The following is a 15,515-nucleotide window of genomic DNA, read 5'->3' on the forward strand; positions in this document are numbered from 1 at the left end:
CGACATAAGCTATAAGAATATGCAATAAAAAATAGGTGGCTCCATTTAGAAATTAAAGGTGCCCTTGATCTCACCTTAACGATGCCATCCAAGGTCAAACCAATGACACCATCTTATGTTCCCCTCAAAACCATACAATTTTTGTCGAAAACGTTTTTCTCTAAAATGCTTAGTTTTTGAAAGAAAAGGGGTGTACGGGTGGTCTAGGACACCCTGTATATATATATATAGTCAAAGTGATTAACTGAATTTTATCTCTAGGAGTTTGCTTGTTATTACTTGTTATTTATTAAAAAATTAAAAACAAATAAATATGTATTTTCGATTTTTGATACGCATATGTATACGCATGTGTATATGTAGCAAAATATATACACACATACATACATATATGTATATGTACATATGATTTTTACAGTTTTTAATATCAATGATAGAAACTACTTATTCATAATACATTCGTGTTGTTTAGCGCTAGCATGTTATTTATTCTTACGATCATTCAATTGTGGCCAGATTTTTATAATATATTCTTTTCTGTAAACGAATCTCGAGCACATCGTCTACATATTGAAACTGAGTATTTTTTCGATCAAAAAAGATATTTCTATTATTTTTCTATTTATTATTTTTACACATAAATGCTTCTTTCTATATAGGATTACTAAATTATCACAAACTTCGTCATACTAAGTAGATAAATTAAATGGATGAATAATTAAAGTTATTAAATACTATTAAATAAATTCACAGCTATTGTATCGAGAATGCAATGAAGATTTATACGTCATAATATATTAACCTGCAAAACAAGAATTTAGTTTACGAGAGTATTAGTAGATATTCATCGGAAAGCTATAAAGTTAGTATCTATTACAAAACACGCGTATAGTATGAGTAACATCTTCTTTTTTAAAGATTTTTCCAGTATTTAATATCCAGTTTTGAGATATCATTTATGTTATTAATAGTGTTCGGAATAATTATTTTGAGCCTCAATATTCTTCAAAGTTTTATTTATTTGTTTATTTATTTAGACACATTAGACACATTTATGTAATGAAAGTTGTATGATATTGTGTGATACTGTGTGACTTATATTAATAGTATGATATAATAATAATATTTTATTATATCATACTATTATATTAATACGTTTATGGGATCATATTTTTTTCATTACTTAACATAAATTATCGTTAATAGTATCAAAATTATGTGTAAATCATTTAAATTAATTTAACAAATCAATCACAACGTTGAGATTCGCGTTTTAGACTTTACAGATTGCATCATCAAAATTTAATATGGAGAAACTTTCAATACCTTTAATATCAACTGTCAGCTGCTTTTTATATCAATTCCTTACCAATTTTGTCGGCCAAAAAATTACAAATCATTATAATTACTTATTTATCGCTGCGTATGTAAAATATTTTCATGTTATACATTAATATATTTTCATGTCATATATTAATATATCGAGTTGTACTTCAGAATGGGACATCTTCTGTTAAGATGAAACTTTATGCATAGCCTGTAGAGATCATATTAAGGTTAACTGTCAAGGTCGCACATCTGGGTTTTTAATAGTTTTAAAGTTATAAATAAAAATATTACGCAAAGTAATAAAAATCCAAAAGAGAACAGGAAGTCTCAATGAACTTGACCTTGATATATGTTCTCAAGATAATGACTCTGACTAATATTCAAAAGATTTTAGTCTCCCTTGGTTGTTTATTCAAAAGTTATTAACAAAAAAAGTTTTGTAAATAATATATATTTTTCGGACACCATGTACATTTAGGGCACAAGGTGGTGTAGGATGAACTTCGTTTCGCATGGAAAGCTGTAAATCAATATGAAATACACTTCGTCGAAATTTCTATTATACAATTCCACATGGATTTGCAACTTTACATGAGAAGCGAGGCCCACCCTACCTCTTGGACACAGGTTGGGTTAGATTATATTTTTCGGAAATGAAGCTCTCCCATAGGGAGGGTGGAACGCACTGCATCGCACACATGTATTTTCCACGCGAAACGAAGTTTATCTCCGCCTTGCATTCTGAGTGCGTAACATGGTCAACATGCACATGGTATCCGAAAAATATATATTATTTATAAAACTTATTTCATTAGTAATTTTTGAATAAACAACAAAAAGACGCTTAACATCTTTTAATCACTCATTACCTTAACATCATTATTTCATTACCTCGGCAATATATGTCAAGATGAAGTTCATCCTGTATTTTTGGATTTTACTAATTTGAGTAATATTTTTATTTATAACTTAAACAATTGAAAACCTAGATGTGCAACCTTGACAGTTGACTCTAATATGATATGATGATGATTTCGAGACTGTAAAGTTTCCAAATCAAAAGAGTCCCATTCGGAAGAATACCTCTATATATTGTACAAATTGTAAAACAAAAATTAATGTAATGTACAAATCTATATACAATGACACAAAAATGATTCTCTTATATATACAATTTATTCTTTTTTTATTATTGATTCGTCATAAGATTATTGTATATATTAGATATAATGTTTAATGGTAGTACATGGCTCCTTTATATATACAAAGGCTGATATTGTTATTGTTGCAAAGAAGTAACAGATCTTTTGGTCTTATTACTGTTTGTCGTATCCTTGCCATTTTTTTGCCACGGTAAATAATATTTTATATATTATAATGTGTTACAACTTATTACTTTTTATAAAAGAAACTAAAGCAGATAAAATATTTTACAGCTAGCGAATACATCCATATCTTACTTTACGGTAATGTATTCAATTCAATAAGAAATATTTCAAGTATTTTAATAGCAGTAAGATAATTTAAATAATATCATAGGCATGGTTTAACTATATTTGTCAATTAACTTAGTCCGAATATAATAGGCGTATAAAGCAACATAAACTAATGGGAAGTGTTTTTCGTCAATGAAAAATGTACCAAATTCTTATTATACAGGGTGAGCCATTTTAATGTCCCACTCCAAATATCTCTTTTCCTACACCTTTTACAAAAAAATGTTTCGTACAAAAGTTGTATGGCTTGAAGAGGGCCATAAGATGGTGTCATTGGTTTGATCTTGAAAAGTCGTTTGAAGGTCACGTGAAGGTCACCTTCAATTTTTTAAATGGAACCCCCTATTTTTTATTACTTATTCTTGTAGCTTATCTCGAGAGCTTTCCAAAATATTATACTATAATAAGGTATTTCTTCATTGAGTACTTTTCGAGTTATGAGGCTTGAAATAATTTCTTAATTTTACATAAACCATAAAATATCTAGTAAAATATTCATTTTTCGATTATCTTACCTTAATACTTTTATGTACAAAATAATGAGAGGAATCAATTGGTGTAAAGAAAACACATAGTTGTTTTTAAGATTAAAAAGATTTTTAAGATAAAAAAGAAAACACAGTTATTTTTAAGAAAAGTTAGTAATTGTTAATTGTAAATTACATATTTTTTCTTCGAAACAACTATATGTTTTCTTTACACCAATTGATTCCTCTCATTATTTTGTACGTAAAAGTATTAGGTAAGATAATCGAAAAATTAATATTTTACAAGATATTTTATGGTTTATGTAAAATTAAGAAATGATTTCAAGCTTCATAACTCGGAAAGTACTTAATGAAAACTAACTTAATTATAGTGTTTTGGAAAGCTATCGAGATGAGCTACAAGAATATGTAATAAAAAATAGGGGAATTCCATTTAAAAAAATGAACTTCCGGTCTGAATCGCCTATTTCCGGCCGGAACCAGAAGTTGAAAATATCACCATTCGATAGAGCGCACCCGATTTATAAAGAAAATGTTTTTACTTTTTTGAAATAACTACTTCTCTAGTTTTTAAATGGGTGGTATGGGTGGTCTGAAACACCCTGTATACTATATGTATACAAGATGTCTCACAATCTCCGTACAATACTTTAATAGCGTATTTAAGAAATGAAATAGAGTCAAAAATTTTAATACGAAAATGTATAAGATTGCAAGTTTTTAATTTATAAGCAATCAAAATTTAATGTCGCATAGAATTCGCGCACTCAGGCCTGTAATTACATTTATGTGCGATCTGTCTATTATTGATTTTTTCAGATGATATTGATTTTCACTGCAAAGCTGATTTTCGTTTCTTATGTGCGTGTTTATTACGTACATCGTATATATTATGGTAATTAATTAATAATTAATTAATTAACAATATTGTGGTAATTAATTATCAAATTATGAATAATGTACAGAACACATTTAATTTTTTTAATTTTTTAAATAAAAATTTAAATAATTAATTAATTATTATACAGGGTGTCAGGGAAATTTTTGCCCACACGAAGTAAGGAGGTAGATTGGCTCAAATTAAGAAGGAAGGACTTGTACTGTTTTGTGATATTCGCAATAATTAACGAAAAATTAAATAAAGAATATCGGCCAATCTGCGTGAGTAGAAGCGCGCGGCGACGAGAGTCGTCCCACTGTAATCTTATACTAGGCGCGCGGCGAAGCAATGGGCGGATCGCTCTCCGAGACATGATGGTGGCGTGCGATATATCGCAATACTGCGCCGAAAAATGACCCGTCCTTTTAGTGGCGAGAAAATGATGCGCTATCATTTCCACACCACCTTGCGGTAGATAGCATGGTGCGCTTTTTTTATAGTGGTTTCCCCCATAGGCCTATTCCACTCTCAATTTAAATATTTGTGAAAATTGTTCAAAATGCCGTTACTGTACGCTGAATGTATCGTAAATGTAAAAAATTGATGATGACAGTACCTTCACAAAAATTGATCCGTGGTTGAAAATCCCTCGATAAAATGTGTTGCACACGTTGGTAATGATACGAGTGTAATCCGTTACACGTAAAGCGTGATGTACCGCGTATGTACCGCGTATCGCGAAAAACCAAATTCATGTGCCACACGATGCACGCTAGTTCCAGGATTTTCATAAAATGCTTCAAGAATCCTTTCTTCATCTCGTACACGAAGACGCACTGCTGGACCGGTTATCCCGATATTATGCACGATATCCTATTTCACATAATTATTGCACAACTCGTAAAACTGTACGTTCACTTGGCTTTCGTGCACGCCCGGAAAATCATTCCACGTAAATTACGGCCGCGCGATAAGTATTTTCTCCCGCTAGCCCGTATGCCACAATCATATCCGTATATTCCTGCAGAGTACACTTCATTTTCACTATTAATTTACTACGCGAACACAAGATTTTTACTAAAACCGTCTGAGCTCTCGCAGGCTGTTGCCAGAGTGCATACGCCAGCAGCACGCAACTACAGCTGAGCGGACATGCGAGTGTAAGCGTACGTGTGAACTCGACGCCTGCGCATTATGAAAATAAAGTATTTTATTTCTGATTTCTGATATTATTTCTTTCTGACCAAATGCGACATAGAGCGATACTCTTGGAACGAGTATGCTGACATGATTGCTGTTTATGGAGAGGCCCATTATCAAAAATTCAAGGTAGCCTTGTCGTGACCTTGGCGACGCCATCCAAGGTCAAACACATGGCGCCAGTAAATAGACCTTTTTACACCCTACAACTTTTGTTTGAAACAATTTTTTGTAAAACTTCTATTTTTTGTGATATCAAGCGACGCGGTAGCGTCGTGACGCCAAGTACATAAAAAACAGGATCCGAGCATTGAGAGTCACTGCTCTGGACGCGGCGCTACCAAGTACCTTATCCGGAATTTCACGTCATGTAAACTTTCGAATAAGATATTTCAGAAACTAAGACCGTAATCAAAAATCTAACGACATTTTTATTGTGTACATAAGCTTTCGATTGCGACCAGTTTGAATAAAATCGGTCCAGTCAATCCCGAGAAATGATGATCATATATCAAAATTGTGACATTTTACGTTTCCCGGATTTTCTTCAGTCTCACGTACGTATGCTCGCACGCACACAAGCAAAGCGAGTTTGTTCCTCAAGCGGCGTTCACACCGCTGCGTATACGATTATTGCTTCGATATGTACAATGCTTTAAGAGACAAAATCATATGCGTGCATACGTGTGATATGTATATGTATGTGTGTACGTACGTGTGAGAGATTAATTTATCGTACAGTAACAATTTTCAAAACTATCCCTTCGGGGTGGAATTTAATATTTTAGAAACGGAGCCGTAAAAATACGGAACTTCTGCTGTTAAATAAAATTAAAAAAAAAAGTAATTTATTGTATAGTAACAATTTTCAAAAACTGTCCCTTATGAAAGCAAATTTCAAAAACCACCCCTTAAGGATGAAAAATAATATCTCGAAAATGATGCGTCGCAGAAATATGGAACTCACGCCGTTAATTAAAGTTTCTTACAAAGATTAATTTACCATATAATAATAATTTTTAAAAATTATTATAATGAAATAAGGTCCGTTAGATAAAATCAATAAAAAATTAGTTAAAAGGCTACAAGGAGGGTTTTTCCTTCCGGTTTTTTTGGAGAGGATCATCTCGTTTTTAACGGTATACTGGTGGTATGCGGTACGAGCTTTCGGGTTTTCTGTGGCGATACGTTAATGCGATGCGTTCTTTCCTTTTTTGTGATTGACGGTTTAAATTTTCCGTTATTGTACATATATTTGCTTCCGATTTTTTGACTTTTTTTGACTTTGCGTTGTTCCGAAACTTATTTACATTTCTCCTATGACCGTTAATTTTAATTTTATCTTAATGTTTATTATTCACTTTGTTAGTCGACATTGAAAAGGATCCGAATTGGATTGAAACGCGGCGTTTGTCATGTTCAAATTAAATAAACATTTTCATATGGTTATTTTATTGTAATAACCGTTTTATTATTTTTTGCATATTTCCACCATTGCGTTGGTCCTTGTAGCCTTTTAACTAATTTTTTATTAATTTTTAAAAACCATCCCTTAGGGGTAAAATCTAATATCTCAGAAACGGTGTGCTACAAAAATATAAAACCTGTGCTGTTAGATAAGAATTGTAAAAAGACTAATTTACCGTATAATGATAATTTTTAAAAACCACCCCTTGGGGGTGAAATCTAATATTTCAGAAACGATGCACCACAAAAATATAAAACCTGTACTGTTAGTTATGACTTGTAGAAAGACTAATTAGTGTATAATAACAATTTATAAACACCACCCCTCTGGGGTGAAATCTAATATTTCAAAAACGGTGTGCCACAAAAATATAAAACTTATACCATTAAATAAGACTTGTAGAAAGATTAATTTACCGAATAATAACAATTTTTAAAAACCACCCCTTGGAGGTAAAATCTAATATTTCAGAAACGGAGCATCATAAAAATATAAAACTTATGCTGTTAGATAAGACTTGTAAAAAGACTAATTTACCGTATAACAATTTTTAAAAACCACCCCTTGAGGGTGAAATCTAATGTTGCAGAAACGGTGTACCACAGAAATATAAAACATGTGCCGTCAGATAAGACTTATAGAAAGACTAATTTACTATGCAGTAACAATTTTCAATAATAAAAAATCCCTAAAAATAATATGCAAATATTTTCCCCTAAAAAATTATTTGTAGAAAAGGTATAAAATTTTACAAAAAGGTGTGAAATCCCTCTAAAAAAACCTTACAAAGGTAAGAAAAATACGCCAAGTACATAAAAAATATTCTACTTTGTATGCATGTTTAATAAAAAAATTCCTTAAAAATAATTTTTTACAGTAATTTTCCCTCAAGAAATCATTTTCTAAAAAACAAAACCTCAACAAATAATTTTCATAAAATAATATTAAAAAATAAAATATCAAAACTAAATATGAAATCAATAATTACTATTAGCCAAGTACTTAAGAGCAATTTGTAAATTTGATATAATATTTGCCGTGAAATATCAATTTTATACAGTAGAAATATTATACATAAATTCTCCCTAAGAAATTAAAACGCATTTTATATTTATTCAGAAAAAATTGATTTTTAAAATATTTAATGAGAATTAGGATTCTTTTAATTCTTAAAACACTTTATATAATGTATATAATTTAAAAAAAAAGTTTTACGCAAGTTTTAAAACGCACAGTCTTTAAATCGAAGTAAGTTATGAAAACTTGGCGTGCCCGGATCGTAATCAAATACAGATTAAATATTTAATTACATAATGTCTAATATTTTACATTTTATTGGAGATATATTTGTTTATAATGTAAACAATCCGGGTACGCCAAGTTTTTATAACTTACTTCGCTTTAAAGACTGTGCGATTTAAAACTTGCTTAAAACTTTTTTTTTTAATTATATACATTATATAAAAAGTGTTTTAAGAATTAAAAGAATCCTAATTCTCATTAAATATTTTAAAAATCAATTTTCTCTGAATAAATATAAAATGCGTTTTAATTTCTTAGGGAGAATTTATGTATAATATTTCTACTGTATAAAATTGATATTTCACGGCAAATATTATATCAAATTTACAAATTGTTCTTAAGTACTTGGCTAATAGTAATTATTGATTTCATATTTAGTTTTGATATTTTATTTTTTAATATTTTTTTATGAGAATTATTTGTTGAGGTTTTTCTTTTTTAGGAAAATGATTTTTTGAGGGAAAATTACTGTAAAAAATTATTTTTAAGGAATTTTTTTTATTAAAGATGCATACAAAGTAGAATATTTTTTATGTACTTGGCGTATTTTTTTTACAATTGTAAGGTTTTTTTAGAGTTTCGAGGTCCCGACTCTTTCGAACACTCCGTATGCCGTAGCGATGTAATGACACGTTTCGGACCTCAGGTTCATTTGCAAAAAATGTTTCTTATGATGTCCCCGACAATCTCTGAAAATTTGTCGATTGAATTTCCGAACACCCTGTATATATTTACATAAAATTATAAATTCTATTGTCTTCTTCAACTTTTCATGGTAGGCTTACATCTGTTCCTCTTCGACTCACCTCAGTCAATCTCCAAGTTGTCACTCCATCTCTTTCTAGGTCTATTCAAACTACGACTTCCTTTTGGGGATTTGTCTCTCGCTATTCTCACTATTCTGTTTTCAGACATTCTACTTATGTGATCATTCCATCCCTCCTTTATCTTCTTTATTCAGTTGTTAATGTTATCCAATTTACATTTCTTTCTGAGTTTCACTGAGTATGCGGTATTCTTCCAGTTATTTTATGAAAGGTTTTCATTTCGATTGTTTCCAGCAATCTACTGGTTCTTGATGTTTCCGGCTGAATTTCTGCATTTTTTTATCTTCTTTATTCTGCGCTTTAAAAAAGAACACATTGTTTAGTTTTTTAAAATTATGCATATTTAACACGCTACAACTTGATAAAAAAAATTTTCTCGAGAAATTCAACTCAAATTCCATAAACTAGAACATTTTGCCTGCAAAACGCTTTTTTAAAAATTTTCCTAAAATTTGTGTGTCTGTACACATACATTTGAGATTTTTTTAAATTGTATTAAATTGTATTAAATTCTATATAAATTTAAATTTTTACCTTTTTTTATTTACCTTTAATTTACCTTTTTTTTGCGTTTTTCTTCAACTTGCGAGTTCAACCGCCATTTTTAAGTTTCATATTCGTGTTCAGGAGGTAAAAATACGTAGGAATTGGGTATTCTTACCCATTATTTCATATAGGTGGGTTTTCCGAAGGTTTACCTTATTTTTGTATTTATTATTTTTATCTTTTTTCAGCTTATATCTCCAAAACTATTTGAGTCCGATCCTTATATACAGGGTGTACCTGAAATGATGCACTAAACTTTAGGAGCGTATTCTAGAGATCAAAATAAGACTTTTTTTTCCCATGAACATGGATCCGCAAATGAACCCCCCTCCGAGCTAGAGGCCCTCAAAGTTTGGGGAAAAAATTGAAAATTGGCTATATTATGGATTGCCTTATTATTTGACCTTGGTTTTGACGTTACCTATCACTCTTTTGAGAGATAAATTTTGCGTTGCGGGTGTTTGGTCAATTTCACACATTTTCGAATTTTAGCTCGGAGGGGGGTTCATTTGCGGACCCATGTTTATGAGAAAAAAAGTCTTATTTTAACCTCTAGAATACGCTCCTAAAGTTTAGTGCATCATTTCAGATACACCCTGTATACAGGGTTTTCGAAAAGTCCGGAAACGGTTGAATATCTAAAAAACAAAGCATTTTAGAGAAAAATGTTTCAAATAAAAGTTGTTTGGTTTAAAGAGAGCTATAAAATGGTAGCAATGGTTTGACCTTGAATAGTCACTGGAAGGTCACATGAAGGTCACCTTGAATTTTTCAAATGGAACATCCTATATATTTTTGCACATTCTTGTAGCTCATCTCGGGAGCTTTCCAAAATACCATAATTAAGTTAGTTTTCATTAAGTACTTTCCGAGTTATGAGACTTGAAATAATTTCTTAATTTTACATAAACCGTAAAATATCTTGTAAAATATTCATTTTTCGATCTTACTTTAATACTATTACGTACAAAATAATGAAAGGAATCAATTGGTGTAAAGAAAACACATTTGTTTCGAAAAAAAAAATGTAATTTGCAATTAACATACATTTTTTTTTCGAAACAATTATGTGTTTTCTTTACACCAATTGATTCCTCTCATTATTTTGTACGTAAAAGTATTAAGGTAAGATAATTGAAAAATGAATATTTTACAAGATATTTTACGGTTTATGTAAAATTAAGAAATTATTTCAAGCCTCATAACTCGGAAAGTACTTAATGAAAACTAACTTACTTATAGTGTTTTGGAAAGCTCCCGAGATGAGCTACAAGAATGTGCAAAAATATATAGGGTATTCCGTTTGAAAAATTCAAGGTGACCTTCATGTGACCTTCCAACGACTATTTAAGGTCAAACCATTGCCACCATTTTATAGCTTTCTTTAAACCAAACAACTTTTATTTGAAACATTTTTCTCTAAAATGCTTTGTTTTTTAGATATTCGACCGTTTCCGGACTTTTCGAAAACCCTGTATATACGAAATTACTCTTGAAGATCTCCCCTATAATATATTTAAAAATAAAGCAAATCGGTGAACAAATAAAGTAGAATCTTTATGTCAATATTTCTCACATTTATTTGTTAATAATTTTTGAATAAAGAATGACCGCCGGCTAAAACCTTTAGAATGTTAATCAGGGATAACATCTTCACAACAAACGTCAATAACACATTTGTGCGAAGGTGGGTCCTTTTTATGCATAATTACTCATTAAATTTATAAATACAGCTAAATTTACATTCTTCTGTGCTCTCGTCGATATTACATTAAATTTAAAAGCTGGCCAATCACATCCATTCCTCAGAAGAATGGAATAACTGTGATTGACCAATGATGTCATTAATCGCTCTCAAGGTGTCTGTGAAGCTGGCACGACAATCTACGAATTTAAAAAAAATATTAAGAGTTCTGATAGCACTTTTCATAATTCTACAGTTCCTGATAAAAATTAAAAAGAGTTTCGCATTCCTTATATTAAAAAATCGAAATCGAAAAAATGTCGTAACTTCGCGAATATAGCACGACACTCTTCCCTCTAAAGTACCAAAACGCGATGAAAATTATTATTTTTGACAACAGTTCTCGATAGTTCTGCTATAGTTCAGCCTATATATGAAATTTTAGATCGATATTCCAAAAATTAATAATTTTTTATGAATTTTTAATGTTTTTGACCAGCACGACACTTAGTAAAAATGTATCGTGCTGATTTTCTTTAGTTTTAACGGCAGTTCTGGACAGTTCTATAAAAGTTCTATCCTTTAGAAACATTTTTACGCAGAGTTCCGACCGTTTACTATTTTATAAATAATTATTTAAAAAAAAGTAATTGTGGCGTTTTGCCATACGCCACAAGAGCGTACACTGCACTGGGCGCCTACCACACGGCAGCCCGCGCGCGCGATACGCGCACGGTAGCGCGAACAGCTAGGTGATTCCCCCGAGCTGAATTGCGGGCCGGCCGACAGATGGCAAGGAGGGCGAACCGTTTCGCGTAAGTGAAGCCCGGCAGCCTCAGTATATAAGGTCGGACGAAGCAACGGAAAATCGAGTCTCAGCTCACGAGTCTACGAGTTCGTTCGCTCAAGAAGACGAGTATTTGCAGAAACTCTTTTGTAGTAAACGAAGTCTTTGACGCCGTATAATTTTTGGCAACGAGGCTACGCCTGTACGTCATTCATCACCGGTGCAGCTACATTCCTCGGCCGCTAATCTCGCCCCGATAACCCGTGCGAAGCATTGTGTAAGTAACAAGGTGTGCAATCTTCTCGGATGAATTTTGGTGACATTCTGCGCAGCACCAAGTTTCCGCCATCTTACAAAATCACCATAGCAACGCGACGCTGAATTTAAACGAAATGTCATGATACACAGTGTCATTATGCACAGTTTTGCAGAAGTTTCGTGAGTTTTGTGAATGCAATACAAAAAAAATCCTTCTTATAATGCCGTCGTGTTCATTTAAAAAGTGTAAAAATACATCACGAAATAACAAAAATGTAAGGTATTTTTCATTTCCAAAAAATCAAGAGATGATTACGAAATGGAAAATATTTTGTAAAGAAAACGTCAATCCAAACACAATGGTATGTATATAATACTGACAGGTGGTAAATGGAATTTAACAAATTAAAAAAAATTAAAATATAATAAAATTGATAAAATACATTATTTAAAATTTGTTTATCTAGCTCGGGTTTGTTCCCAACATTTTCATTCTTCACAATACAAAGATCGATCGTTGTTACTTGGGCTACTACCTAATTATAGCCCTGTGAAGTCTCGGAAATTGAAACCTGATGCAATTCCAATGGAATTTGTAGAGGACAATGCAACAACTGTGGTGGAGAAGGATCTGAGTATGTATAGAGATATACTTCCATTTATGTGATAGATTTATGTTTCAAGTAATTGTATTCATAATGTTTAAATAATACTGCTATCTTCCATACAATATATTGAATATACTTTCAGGAACAGATGTCTTACATCTGTACACACGTTGCTACAGACTGTGTTGCATCGAGCTCTAAGAATTTTGCGATATCGATGCTTGCAAGTGAAACCGCATTAAACTTCACAAATGAAGAAGCATCATGTTCTGCGACTCAAGTCGGAAATACACCAAGCTCTGTGAATCCAGTTGCATCATGCTCTACAAGCAGTGATAACTTTAGTACGTCCTTCTATTATGATTTCTTTGTTGGTTAAATTTCTATTACTTAACTAAATTTTTAGCAAAGTTTTATTTATTTATTTTTATATCTCCTCATGAAGGTTCAATACAAGTTCCTTTCAATGAAGATGACATACAGAAACTGATACGGGAAAATGCAGACTTGGTTCACCAAAATGAAATTCTTCAAAACAAAGTTCTTCAATTGAATCAGATTAATAAACAGCATGAGAAAGAGATAAAGAATATTAATGAACGACACGAGCAAGAGATGAAGAACAAATTGCAAGAGATGTTAAACCCCTTTTTTACACCTGGACAAGTAACACTTCTAATGAATCCCATGCAGAAAACAACCCGTTGGTCTTCAGAGGATATTGCAGCTGCAATATCATTGAGAAGCGTAAGCCCGAAAGCTTACAAATATTTGCGAAAAACCAAAAAAATTCCTCTTCCAGCACTGTCAACTCTCCGAAAGTGGGTAGCATCATTCAACATTGATGCAAGAATTTTGTATGACGTCATGCTGATCATGAAATATAAAGGTAAAAACATGACAGAGTTGGAGAAGGCTACAGTAATCTGTTTTGACGAAATTCACTTGTCAAATCAAATGGCGATTGAAAGAAAGCAGGAGAGAGTTATTGGTCCTCATAAAAAATGCCAAGTCGTTGAAGCTCGTGGTTTATTTAAAAAATGGAAACAGCCTGTTTTCTACGATTTCGACCAAGATCTCACCAAAGAATTATTATTTAAAATAATTGTCCAATTGTATAATAGTGGCTATACTGTGTTCGGAATGACCTGTGATCTGGGACCATCAAATCAAAATTTAATAAAACAATTAAAAATTAATATAATGGAAAATGAGGATGAAACATACTTTGAGCATCCGTGTGATGAAAATGTAAAGGTCCACGTTTTTATCGATGCTCCTCATTTAATGAAATTACTTCGAAATCATTTTTTGGATTCCGGATTACATGTAAATGGGCATTTTGTGACTTCGGCGGCCTTGGAAAGGTTACTTGAAATTAATAATGGGGATTTGAAAATTGCATTCAAGCTGTCGCGTATTCATTTAGACGTCCAAGGAACACAATGATAAAATGTTAAACTCGCAACCCAGATTTTCTCTGCGACAAATGCATCTGCAATTGAATGGTGCGGTTCACGAGGATTTATGGATAATTGTCCAGAATGGGTTGCAACTGCTACATTCTTAAAAATGTTCAACGATTGGTTTGACATTTTTAATAGCGTTTGTAAATACGAAAATCATCCTGGACGAAATGGATATGGTGTTGATCTTGTACAGCAAAATAATATTCTTGCCAAAGTAACATCAACAATTAAACATATGAAAGTTGGTAGTCGACAGGGTTTGCTTCCTTTTCAAAAAGGAATTCTTATATGTAATTCATCATTACGAAACCTGTATTATGATTTAAAGAAGAAATTCAATTCAGAAATGTCATATGTAATTACAAGTCGATTGAACCAAGACGTAGTGGAAAATCTTTTCGATCTATTTACGATCTTCCTATTTACGATCAATGGGAGCAGCAAATGATAGGCCCACGGCATTAGATATTCGCTACAGACTTCGGTGGTATATATTGGGGAAGCATTCAACGGACTTCTTCACACAAGGAAGCAATACCATCGCTCATGACTCAACCATAGACGAATGTGTCTCACTAGCGGCATTGATTTTGACTCAAATGTAATGTCACCGACCGACGATGATGTTGAGTTTAACATTGGTAATGTCACCAATTTTCAAGATTTACCTGATTGTGAAGCGAATACGTTTTATGAAGAAAATGCTGATTGTGATAAGTTTGATAATTAGTACACTTTCATTATTAAGTATTAAAGTAATGTAATTGTAATTAAGTAATTATATATTAATAAGTAATTTACTTATATTAAGATAATTTTAATGTAATTGTAATGTAATTTTATTCTAATTTAAATTGTACTTTTAATTAGAATGGTAGTTTATTGGTAGTTTATGGTAGTTTATGGTATTTTATGATAGTTTAATTACATTGTAAGCATATTGATGTACTGTTATAAAAGAAATTCAATTATATATAATTAGCCTTATATACTTTATAATTATTATAATTATTAATTGTGATCGTATTATTAATTAGCGACGTGAGCAATCGAGTCCCATTCATATAAATGAGCAATCGAGTCCCATTCATATAAATGAGTGAAATCATTGCAAATAAATTGAAATTTCAAATTGTCAAAAAGTGTTTTTCCGATATAATATATATGCATGTT

At 31.6% G+C, this 15,515-nt stretch overlaps 1 pseudogene; it reads left to right on the forward strand.

The window, feature by feature from the left end:
* Nucleotides 1–479: 479 nt before the first annotated feature.
* Nucleotides 480–15,515, forward strand: part of LOC145963989 (uncharacterized) — a 30,141-nt pseudogene continuing 15,105 nt past the window's right edge.

Source organism: Camponotus vicinus, unplaced genomic scaffold (genome assembly GCF_025532165.1).
Source record: "Camponotus vicinus isolate PSW18456_S1 unplaced genomic scaffold, iyCamVici1.0 SCAF_13, whole genome shotgun sequence".
NCBI classification, from domain to species: domain Eukaryota; kingdom Metazoa; phylum Arthropoda; class Insecta; order Hymenoptera; family Formicidae; genus Camponotus; species Camponotus vicinus.